The sequence below is a fragment of the Petromyzon marinus genome, chromosome 33 (genome assembly GCF_048934315.1).
Source record: "Petromyzon marinus isolate PM22_M1 ecotype Great Lakes invasive population chromosome 33, UKy_Petmar_22M1.pri1.0, whole genome shotgun sequence".
Classification (NCBI taxonomy): domain Eukaryota; kingdom Metazoa; phylum Chordata; class Hyperoartia; order Petromyzontiformes; family Petromyzontidae; genus Petromyzon; species Petromyzon marinus.
The window spans coordinates 270,664-282,902 of NC_133699.1; the positions used below are offsets into that span (position 1 = coordinate 270,664).

At 42.8% G+C, this 12,239-nt stretch overlaps 1 protein-coding gene across 4 annotated transcripts in view; it reads left to right on the forward strand.

The window, feature by feature from the left end:
* LOC116948262 (regulator of G-protein signaling 7) overlaps nucleotides 1–12,239 on the forward strand; it is a 130,677-nt gene that overhangs the window by 58,944 nt on the left and 59,494 nt on the right. The window lies entirely within an intron of this gene.

The following is a 12,239-nucleotide window of genomic DNA, read 5'->3' on the forward strand; positions in this document are numbered from 1 at the left end:
GGAACAGGGGTCAGACTTTTTTTAGTAACCCACAATCATTTTCGTCTGAAAATGGTTACGGTACGGAAACTTAAGTAATCAGCCCTGCTCTAACGGCGTTCACAATGACGAGGTGAAATCGTATGCATCAACAAGGTATGTGTGCGACAAAGTGTTTCCAAACGTACGTATCATCATTCGTTAATATGCACCCCCGCACAGGTCTCATGTGCAAAAAGGGCTGGTAATCGCACCTCCGATAAGCACGGTTGACTACGTACAGTGCGAAAGAAGTTCAACATACGTACATTTATACAATCGGTGCATTAACTGTAGCCTCGTGGTCCTGATACCGGTCAGCAGCATTATTTGTACAAAACGTGCGTAACTGCAGCGGCATCATGGGTTAATGCTTTATTGATGATTATTGATTTATATCAGCTTTTGTTTAAGTGGTTCATTCAGAGTCCTGTAACAGTGACCCAAGGGAGTCCCTGCTATTGCAATACGATTAGAAAGCACTAATTTCCTCAAATAGAGCCACTACCTTTTAACTATGTTTTTTTTCCATTCATCGACTAAGCGATGGTGGATGGCAAACATTTATTTAGCCCTTATCCGTGAATAAGTGCCCTGCACAACATAATTTTTTTCCATACAGAATAATGGCGATGTATAACAAAAGTTTGAACAGTCACATTTCACTTTCATAGAATGTGTCCAAATGGAAGATTTGAGGTGTTTTATTGTTATGAAATATATTCGATAACGTTTCAGCTGTTTGCGCAATTCTATTATATTAATTTATCGTGATTCATATCGCTCCGTGGGTTATTTTGTTTGCAAAGGTTCCACGAGTTTGTTAACATCCGTTCAGAGTTCTGCTGTGAGTATCGTTAGCGCTGTTGGTTCTATTTAGTTTTTTTTAACTGCAAGATCTGACCATGTCCGTCCAGTGCTTGTGTCCAGCTGCATTGGCATCTGGTTGCCAAACGATTACATTAAAAGGTCGTACTCATTACACACGAAGTACTTGCCACAAATAAACCACAATACCTTGCTAATCTCGCCAAGGAGCATACACCATCACACAAACTCTGGTCATCCCCGCAGCGGCTTTTGGCTGGCCATCGAATAAAGACGGTCACTGTATCGCGCACTTTCATATGCGCTTCTGCGGTCATCTGGAACGCTCTTCCGATATTAGGAAACCACTGGAGCTATGCACTTTTAAATCTAGATTTAGAACCCATTTTTTTAGAACTGCTTTTTGTGTTTAGTTTGTTGTCCTTCCCCCGCCACCTCCGCTTAGCGCGGTCGGCTACGTACGGTGCGAAAAGAGTTCAACATACAGTACATACGTACAGCACGGAGAGTGAGCGAGGTTTTGCAGACGAAGCTTAGGCGTGGATGGAAATGTTGCTGAAACACACGCACACGCTCTCTGTAATTCTCAGTGGGCTTGCGGTGGCCGTCGTGTGTGATGCGCTGAGTGTTTTTGATTTTCCCTTCCACCCCACCCTTGCCACCTCCTTCCGCAGCGCGCCACGACATGAAATGGAGAAAATTTTAATTAACAGTTAATTAGCATCCGCCTTTGTAGTAACACGTTTTTTTTCACAAAGTACAATTATCGGTGGCTTTCGCGGCAATTAAGTTCCTTTTGAATTTATTAGTTTTATAACTGTAGAAATTAGCTGAGAAACAGACAATTATGGAACTTTATGCGAGAAGACCACAACTATAAAATAAAGTACGTCACATATTCTTGCCACTGACTGCCCTGAAAAACAACCCAAAACCAGACTTGAACGGCGTTTATTCGATTGACAGTCTACAGTGTAACTCAAGGCTAAAGGTGCGGCTCTGCAAGTGCTTGCTCACACCACTGCTGGTGTAAGGGGCCTCGACCAGAGCGAGCTCTTGAGAATCCCTCTAGCAGGTATTTTTGGCCTACTCTTCCATGCTGGCCAGACGTCTTGAAAGAGGTGGGGATACCCCCACTTTGCCTAACCACACCCTTCATGCCGATCGACTAACAGTGGTGGTCCCCATTAATACTGCCGGGTGGATGGGGGCGGGGATTTAAGATTAACCTTTTCACCATTGTATCAACTTCTACGCTCGGTGATCGAAAGAGTGACCTCTGGATTACAAATCCAGTGTGCAAGCAATGTTACCACTATTGCATTGCAGCCTCCCTGTGTTTATGTGGTCGACATCAGGGGTCGAAAATCTGCGGCTCGTTTCTACTCGGAGCAAAAACAAAAATGCACTCGAGTCAATGTTAAACACTTACTTTATGTAAATATGTAATCACACGAAAGCGACCAAGTTATTTATTTTCCCTTTTTATATTTTCGCGACTCGTTCCATATTTAGTAATAATACTAAAATTGTAGACAGCGTCATCAATACTAATATCATTCCATAACGCTGTACATTAAATAAATAGAAGGTACAAATCTCATATACATCCACTACTACCAAGCAAATGAAAACCCGACTACTGCTGCTACTACCAAGCACAATCAAAAATTAATAAACAAATTAAGAAATGGCACCAAAACAAAAATAACAAACACGTTAGTACAGCAAAGCAACAAAGAAGGTCGTGTGTTGTGAGTTGTGAATTTTTGCAGAAGCTTAGAGAATAAGAGGACGTGGATCTTGGGAGGCACTTGGCACCGTTTTGACGAATGTAGTGAAGCAGGGTTGTTGTTGTTCTAAACACAGCAGCTGTGCACAGGCCCAAAGGCCCAATACGTTGAATAGTCAGCAACACACTTGTAATTAGTCTTTTGATTTAAAGCTTTCGTGACTGCAGGGATTCATATTCTTGGTTCTTTCGGTAAAGTCACGTAGAAGGGAAACAATAAAATAAAAAATATATAAAACAATAAAATTCTCACGACGTTTCGACTGCAACACAAGCAATCATCATCAGGTGTGTGGTTTTCACACCTGATGATGATTGCTTGTGTTGCAGGTGTGTGGTTTTCACAACTGATGATGATTGCTTGTGTTGCAGTGGAAACGTCGTGAGAATTTTATTGTTTTATATTTTTATTATTTTATTGTTTCCCTTCTACGTGACTTTACCGAAAGAACCAAAAATATTTGTCATTAGTCAGTTTTTTTTTATCACTTAACGACGCCTATCTGGTATAGATCTGCCATTCAAGGTGCCGATGCATCGAACACAAAAATAGCAGCAAAAATAGCTTTGTGAAAGTAGAAACTTTTTTTATTAAATTAAAAAGCATGAAACAATTATTACGTTCTTAAAACAATTCCGCAGCACCACGATCCTCGCCCCGACCATCACCACATAGTTAATGGTTGTTGGTGAGCGATCAGAGATGTGTTGGTAAGTTGTAATTTAAATCTAGTGATGGAGGAGTCAATGGAGATAATTATTGTCTCAGGAAAGTTATTCCATAGATGTGGTACTGCAAATGAAAATAATGACAGAATGAACATGTCGCATAAATTAACAAAGGTGCTGAGAGCTTGCCTTCATTTTCTGTGCAATTCTGATCGCACAACGTCAGCTATCACGAAGGCACTGTGATTCACAGACATCGTCTGCACTGGAAGAGATGTTGCTTGTCTGATATCGGGACTACTGGTTGAGTCATTTGCCTGCACATTGTCCAAATTTGGCAACTTTGGTCCCTAACGGCAATTTCTTTTGGAAACACCAACCCAGGATATTAAACGTCCACCGTACATATTCTTGGTTCTTTCGGGAAAGTCACGTAGAAGGGAAACAATAAAAATATATATAAAACAATTTATTTTTTATTATTTTATTGTTTCCCTTCTACGTGACTTTACCGAAAGAACCAAGAATATGAATCCCTGCAGTCACGAAAGCTTTAAATCAAAAAAAGTCCACCGTACATTTATTCACGGTTCGTTCACCCGCAGTATTAACGGGGATGGCTGTGGGGGGCTCGAACTGTGAACCTCTGCAACAAGCGGCAAACGTGCTGCCGCTGGGCCACAGTCAATCCTCGGACGTGCGTAAGTGAGCATCTGAAAACCGGCCAAAGCCTTGCCATTAAAAGCAAGGTGCTATGATTGATGTGTTCCCATAACTACGATTGATGTATTCTTGTGGCGACGGTTGATGTATTCTCGTGACCGACTGCAAAGTGTTTTGATTCACAAACCGAAGACCTTTGATAGGATAAGGAATGTAAACCACTTATGCAACCCTTAGCACAGATCGCGATGCAGCCTAATAGGCTCTTGTTAATAATACGTTAATGTGCATTAGGCCGTAATGCGTTTATGTGTAATGCGTTATAGCTGTCTAATGATGCGCCAATGTTTAGTGCCACAACTCGTCAGTAACGCGAAAGGAAAGGCACATTGCCAGCTCTGCTGAGATTTGAACCTGTGACCTTTTTACCTAGACGACTGTGACTGTCCACTGACAGGTAGAGAAGAGTTCGTGGATACGAATAGTTTAAAAAAAAATTGGCTTTGCGGATAAACGAGATAATTAAGGTAAAAGGTTGTGATCATGTTGGCAAAGTTGCAGTTTTTGCTTATAAAGAGTGTACGTTTCTCCCCATTGCATGACTGTCGGTAGCAATGTAATCCTTTCATGTGACAACTATTACGGGTGAGGCTGATGTCATTTTTCAGTCTTCGAAAATAAACACACACACCGTTGGGATCACTGCTTCGTCGGTTCTCAATTGTGGTTGTGCCCTATATCTTGTGAACTCTCGTGCTCTTTGTTGCTATCTGCTTGACCTTTTGACCCTTAATTTGGGTCGTGTTCTGCAACTGCGTTAAACATTTTTACAAACATCTCTCTGATGGTTTTCTAGTGTTGTACCGCGTGCTTCTAGATTTAAAGCTTTCGTGACTGCAAGGATCCATACTCTTTGGTTCTATTAGGTAAAGTCACGTAAAAAACAACAAAAAATTAAAAATTCACGACGTTTCAGCCACAACACAAGTGGCCTTCATCAGGTGAAGGGACCAGACTGTCTAGAGGACAGCGCTGGAGTGAACACAGCCAAGCTCAGACCGTGACCTTTAAGCTGTGTGAGAGGAAGCAGAGCGCCTTGACAAAGGAATTAGCATAAAAATTAGCATTTAATTGGCAGATTTAGCATGATGAACGATGTACAGGGGGGGAGCATGTGCAGACCGGCGAGGGGGGGGGGAGTTTACATATTGATGGTGTGAAAAGGGAATTTAAGCAGCTGCGAAAGTTTGGGATACCACTACTTGAAAAAATATACTGTACCATTGAAAATAAGTTTAATGTTTGGTTTGATTCAGAACATCTTTCCAATGGTTGCTTAATTTGAAACCATCTTCTCGGTTGAAATTGTGTCTGTGTTTGTAAATCTGAATTGCCTCGTGAACAAATCTCTGATAAAAACCCGTGGGTTTGCAAAGAACCTTGGTATCGGAGAAAATTATATCGTGATCACCCACAGCGTTGTAACAGTGATCAGCTACGGCAGAATAATTTGTTCTGCCGTGTTTCAAATCTGATTTGTGCTCGCGAATTCGGTCAGAGACATGTCGTTTCGTCTCCCCGATATAGCAGTCACCACAGGTGCAGATCAATTTGTAAACTCCGGGGTACTGTAAGTCCAGAATGACATCCTTCACGGAAGGGATCAGGTCACGGATTTTGTGTACTGAATTGAACCGGACCAGGATCTTGTGTTTGTTTAGAATTTTGGAAATCTTTTTAGTAACGCCTGATATATATGGTAGTGTGATGGTTTTGACCGGAGTATCAAGTGGTTGTTTCTGTATGGAGGGAGAAACAGCTTGGCGGATGGTACGGTCAGAGTATCCATTCCTTTTTAGGGCCAGATGTACATGTTTTAATTCACTGGTCAGGTGGTGTTGGTCCGAAATGCAATGAGCCCTGTGGTATAACGTTTTGATGAGAGAATTATTTCGCGTCGGGTGGTGGTGGGAATCAGGTTTCAAGTAGGAATCTGTGTGGGTGGGTTTCCTGTAGACAGAATGTCCCAATGAGCCATCAGGTCTCCTCTCAAACAGAACATCCAAGAATGGCAGCTTGCCATCTTTCTCCACTTCCATGGTGAATTTGAAGTGGAGAAAGATGGCAAGCTGCCATTCTTGGATGTTCTGTTTGAGAGGAGACCTGATGGCTCATTGGGACATTCTGTCTACAGGAAACCCACCCACACAGATTCCTACTTGAAACCTGATTCCCACCACCACCTGACGCAAAATAATTATCTCATCAAAACGTAATACCACAGGGCTCATTGCATTTCGGACCAACACCACCTGACCAGTGAATTAAAACATGTACATCTGGCCCTAAAAAGGAATGGATACTCTGACCGTACCATCCGCCAAGCTGTTTCTCCCTCCATACAGAAACAACCACTTGATACTCCGGTCAAAACCATCACACTACCATATATATCAGGCGTTACTAAAAAGATTTCCTAGATTCTAAATAAACACAAGATCCTGGTCCGGTTCAATACAGTACACAAAATCCGTGACCTGATCACTTCCGTGAAGGATGTCATTCCTGACTTACAGTACCCCGGAGTTTACAAATTGATCTGCACCTGTGGTGACTGCTATATCGGGGAGACGAAACGACATGTCTCTGACCGAATTCGCGAGCATAAATCAGATTTGAAACACGGCAGAACGAATTATTCTTCCGTAGCTGATCACTGTTACAATACTGTGGGTGATCACGATATAATTTTCTCCGATACCAAGGTTCTTTGCAAACCCACGGGTTTTTATCAGAGATTTGTTCACGAGGCAATTCAGATTTACAAACACAGACACAATTTCAACCGAGAGGATGGTTTCAAATTAAGCAACCATTGGAAAGATGTTCTGAATCAAACCAAACATTAAACTAATTTTCAATGGTACAGTATATTTTTTCAAGTATTGTTATCCCAAACTTTCGCAGCTGCTTAAATTCCCTTTTCACACCATCAATATGTAAACTTCCCCCCCCCCTCGCCGGTTTGCACATGCTGCCCCCTGTACATCGTTCATCATGCTAAGTCCGCCAATTAAATGCTAATTTTTATGCTAATTCCTTTGTCAAGGCGCTCTGCTTCCTCTCACACAGCTTAAAGGTCGCGGTCTGAGCTTGGCTGTGTTCACTCCAGCGCTGTCCTCTAGACAGTCTGGTCCCTTCACCTGATGAAGGCCACTTGTGTTGTGGCCGAAACGTCGTGAATTTTTTATTTTTTGTTGTTTTTTACGTGACTTTACCGAATAGAACCAAAGAGTATGTACCGCGTGCTGTTTACTATGGTGGTCGACGTTTCACTCCACGTGCTGCAAGCTACTTCAGGAACTGAAGAAGGTCCCGGCACGTGGACCAAAACGTCGGACATTGGACCGAACAAATCGCCATACAACCCAAAAACATACCGGAGAGTTTTTGTGGGATTATCATCTTACACGCAGAGCAAACAGACCCACACGTACAGAACATGTGAGAAACGTTCCATCACAGCAGGCACTTTCATATTAGATTAATCACACAAAGTGATGTAACAGAAACCATAGCACTATCTCGGGACATAGCTTGGGCTACAGTTAAGGTGTTAGTAAAGAGTAACTAATTTTAAACTGTCAGTTGATGCAGGCCTGTACACAACTCTATAGAGGGTAGGTGTTGCCACAGTGGTGCAATGGGTAGAACGCTGGACTTGGTGGCCGGTTCGATTCCATCTCCCGGCGCGGCAGTTGAGAAACTCTGGAGCAAGTTTATTAAACTCCCCCTCCCCACTCCGCCTCTGTCCACGCAGCAGCATAAAAGGGTGACACCACAGTTAGTCGACAGGCAGGTTCCGTTTTGTGGGGTAAAGTGTGCGTTTGCCCAGCGTCCAACGAGCATGTAAGACTGAAAGAGTTAGCCAAATACACCTCTGCTCCCACCAGCAGGAGCAAGACATTGCAAGGCTACACCTTTACCGGTATTTCAGAGAGTGCGTTTGAAAGCCCTCCATTGTTCCCACTGTTTCTTACCTCAAGGGGCATTTTTATCTATGCTGCACATAAATGCGTACCTGCGATCCGTAATGGGCTGCCTTAGTGTGAACAGAGATTAGTGTCAGGGTCATCTGTAAGGGTTATTTATTTGACTGGCAGCAGCTGCATAGGTTGTTTAATGACACTGAGCAACGGACAGAGTAGTTTTTATTTAAAAAAATAAGCCTACTGACAAGCGGTGAATGTGGATGGAGTTGAGTGGAAATAAACTGGGATGTTTGGCCAAATATAAACGGTTCTGGAGCAAAGGTTAATACATGAGCAGAGTGAAACGATTGTATCTGAGCCGTCTAGCGCAGGCGTGGGGAACCTACGCTCCATGTGACGTACCCAACCCGTGGCCACATGAAACGGTCCACTGATAACTGTGTATGTAGTTAAAGCATCGTCGCCACACTAATCGGGTACTAAAGGGGAATATTTTTCAACTTTGCAACAACACTAATTTTAGTGCACTCAGAATCCGAATATTTATTAATCCTGGAGAAATCCCATGAACTATGAAGCTCTTTTCAGTCACCTCTGTCACTGTGAGGGCCTCTAAACAGTTACTGAATTGACTTATGTGTGTGATAATGTGTGGTGGCGCACCAAAGATATTCGAGAGTCGTATTCACCCCCCCTCCCCCAAGAAGGATTCGGTTCCCCAGTCGTGAGTTCTAATACAGCTGAGGCTTTTGACTCAGGATGTCATCTATCCGAGGTCAATAAAATCAGTGCCACTTTGTGGAACGTCAACAACAATTGTAATTCATATTCTTAGTTTTTTCGGTAAAGTCACGTTGAAGGGAAACAACAAAATAATAAAAAATATATAAAACAATAAAAAATTCTCACGACGTTTCGACCATAACTCAAACTGTCATCTTTAGGTGTGTTGGTTTGCATAAATTATTTTAAAACGGCGAATTTATTTATTTATAAAAAAAACGTTAGCGCCACGCGCAACGATTTGACAGTTTATTTAGGACTAGTCCCTCCTCTTTTCAGAATATAGATGGACTAGTCCTAAATAAACTGCCAAATCGTTGCGCGTGGCGCTAACGGGTTTTTTTATAAATAAATAAATGCGCCGTTTAAAAATACATTTATGCAAACCAACACACCTGAAGATGACCGTTTGAGTTATGGTCGAAACGTCGTGAGAATTTTTTATTGTTTTATATATATTTTATTATTTTGTTGTTTCCCTTCAACGTGACTTTACCGAAAAAACTAAGAATATGAATTACTGCAGTCACGAAAGCTTTAAATCAAACCAATTGTAATGTTTATTACATTGACCCCTGTTATTTAAGAAGTGCCAGGGTGGCGTGATGTTAACTTCGTCGCCTGGTATACAGGTCGGGGGTTCGATCCCGACTCTTATGACGCCTGTATATTTGGAGTTTACATGTTCTACCCTTGGTCGTGTGGATTTTTTCCCCATATCCTTCGTTTTTTTCCCTCCACATTTAGAAACATGCGTTTAGATTATTTGGCGACAATAGATGTCCACATATTAAGCCACTTCGTTGAGCTATCATTTGTGGCCAGGTCTCTTCTGAAAAGAAAGCTAATAGCTCAGTGGGCTTTGCCTGGTAAAATAAAAGGTTTAGTTGTGAGTGATTTGCGTACCTTTCCTATACTTTGCACTCCTATCTTGTTTTCGTATGGTTTGTTGTAACTTTCTCACCCGCCCCTTCTAGAGATCTGTGAAAAATAACTTTATCGCTCATCGTATATCTCCAGTACAAATAAAGAGTCTGATTCTGAACGTGGATTTTCCACGTCGGTCTTGGGGCTGTGAATGTAAATGCGCCGTCTGGACGTGCGCCAACGGTCCACTTGGCAGGAGGAGTTGAAACTATCGCTGCTGCCGGGTACTGTCAGCTGTAGTGTCGGAGGGCAACCGGCACCGGGGAGGCGATGGAAATGTGCGTGCAGGTTGCATTCTGCCTGCGTGTGAGTCTCCCAACCTGGTTAGATTGAAAACTAATTTATTTAGAACTGCTTGTAGTGTTTAGTTTGTTGTCCTTCCCCCGCACCTCCAATTATTATGGTTGGCTATGTACAAAACTTTTTTCCCTCACATACAGTGAGGGAAAAAAGTATTTGATCCCCTGCTGATTTTGTACGTTTGCCCACTGACAAAGAAATGATCAGTCTATAATTTTAATGGTAGGTTTATTTGAACAGTGAGAGATAGAATAACAACAACAAAATCCAGAAAAACTCATGTCAAAAATGTTATAAATTGATTTGCATTTCAATGAGGGAAATAAGTATTTGACCCTTCTGCAAAACATGACTTAGTACTTGGTGGCAAAACCCTTGTTGGCAATCACAGAGGTCAGACGTTTCTTGTAGTTGATCACCAGGTTTGCACACATCTCAGGAGGGTTTTTGTCCCACTCCTCTTTGCAGATCTTCTCCAAGTCATTAAGGTTTCGAGGCTGACATTTGGCAACTCGAACCTTCAGCTCCCTCCACAGATTTTCTATGGGATTAAGGTCTGGAGACTGGCTAGGCCACTCCAGGACCTTAATGTGCTTCTTCTTGAGCCACTCCTTTGTTGCCTTTGTCGTGTGTTTTGGGTCATTGTCATGCTGGAATACCCATCCACGACCCATTTTCAATGCCCTGATTTGACGGTACATGGCCCCGTCCATCGTCCCTTTTATGCGGTGAAGTTGTCCTGTCCCCTTAGCAGAAAAACACCCCCAAAGCATAATGTTTCCACCTCCATGTTTGACGGTGGGGATGGTGTTCTTGGGGTCATAGGCAGCATTCCTCCTCCTCCAAACACGGCGAGTTGAGTTGATGCCAAAGAGCTCCGTTTTGGTCTCATCTGACCACAACACTTTCACCCAGTTGTCCTCTGAATCTTTCAGATGTTCATTGGCAAACTTCAGACGGGCATGTATATGTGCTTTCTTGAGCAGGGGGACCTTGCGGGCGCTGCGGGATTTCAGTCCTTCATGGCGTAGTGTGTTACCAATTGTTTTCTTGGTGACTATGGTCCCAGCTGCCTTGAGATCATTGACAAGATCCTCCCGTGTAGTTCTGGGCTGATTCCTCACCGTTCTCATGATCATTGCAACTCCACGAGGTGAGATCTTGCATGGAGCCCCAGGCAGAGGGAGATTGACAGTTTTTTTTGTGTTTCTTCCATTTGCGAATAATCGCACCAACTGTTTTCACCTTCTCACCAAGCTGCTTGGCAATGGTCTTGTAGCCTTTTTCCAGCCTTGTGTAGGTCTACAATCTTATCCCTGACATCCTTGGAGAGTTTGGAATCTGATTGATTGATTGCTTCTGTGGAGGGGTGTCTTTTATACAGGTAACAAGCTGAGATTAGGAGCACTCCTTTTAAGAGTGTGCTCCTAATCTCAGCTCTTTACCTGTATAAAAGACACCTGGGAGCCCGAAATCTTTCTGATTGAGAGGGGGTCAAATACGTATTTCCCTCATTAAAGTGCAAATCAATTTATAAAATTTTTGACATGCGTTTTTCTGGATTTTGTTGTTGTTATTCTGTCTCTCACTGTTCAAATAAACCTACCATTAAAATTATAGACTGATCATTTCTTTTTTCAGTGGGAAAACGTACAAAATCAGCAGGGGATCAAATACTGTTTTCCCTCACTGTACATACACACATACAAGCAACCCCCTGGGCACGATTTCCGTGCGACAGCCGTGCCAGCTCGTTAGTTTCTGTTCCTTTCTATCCTCACGAGACTATGGCATTTATGGAGCGCCGATGGGGCTCCGGAAAAAAAATGCGAGGCAGTGACTTGTGAGCAGCATGTGCGGTGGAATAAAGTGTGGGTACTTCCATCTCTTTAATATATTTCATCTGAACTGTGGCTCTGGGCCAGAAGAGTGTAAATTCCACATTGCTATGGCAGTCACCGGTCTGTGCTCGCTAAAGGCATTTTGTTTGTCAACATTGGCCTATTTAAAAGGTTAAACGCAATAAAAAAAATTGGCCAAGGCCTCGTTCATGTAAAATATCCGTCCATTTAGAGACGCTTACGATTTGTAGGATGTCCGATCATTTGTCTCCTCGTGCTGTTTGTCAGGTGCCGTCACTCGTTTTCGCGATCGCTTCTGCGTAGATGGCTGACAGCTGCCATCCCCATCGGGTTGGCGAGAACTTCCTCGTTTGTCTATGCTGCCATGAAATGCGCCGGCAGTCTCTAATCGCTCGCTCCCCGCCC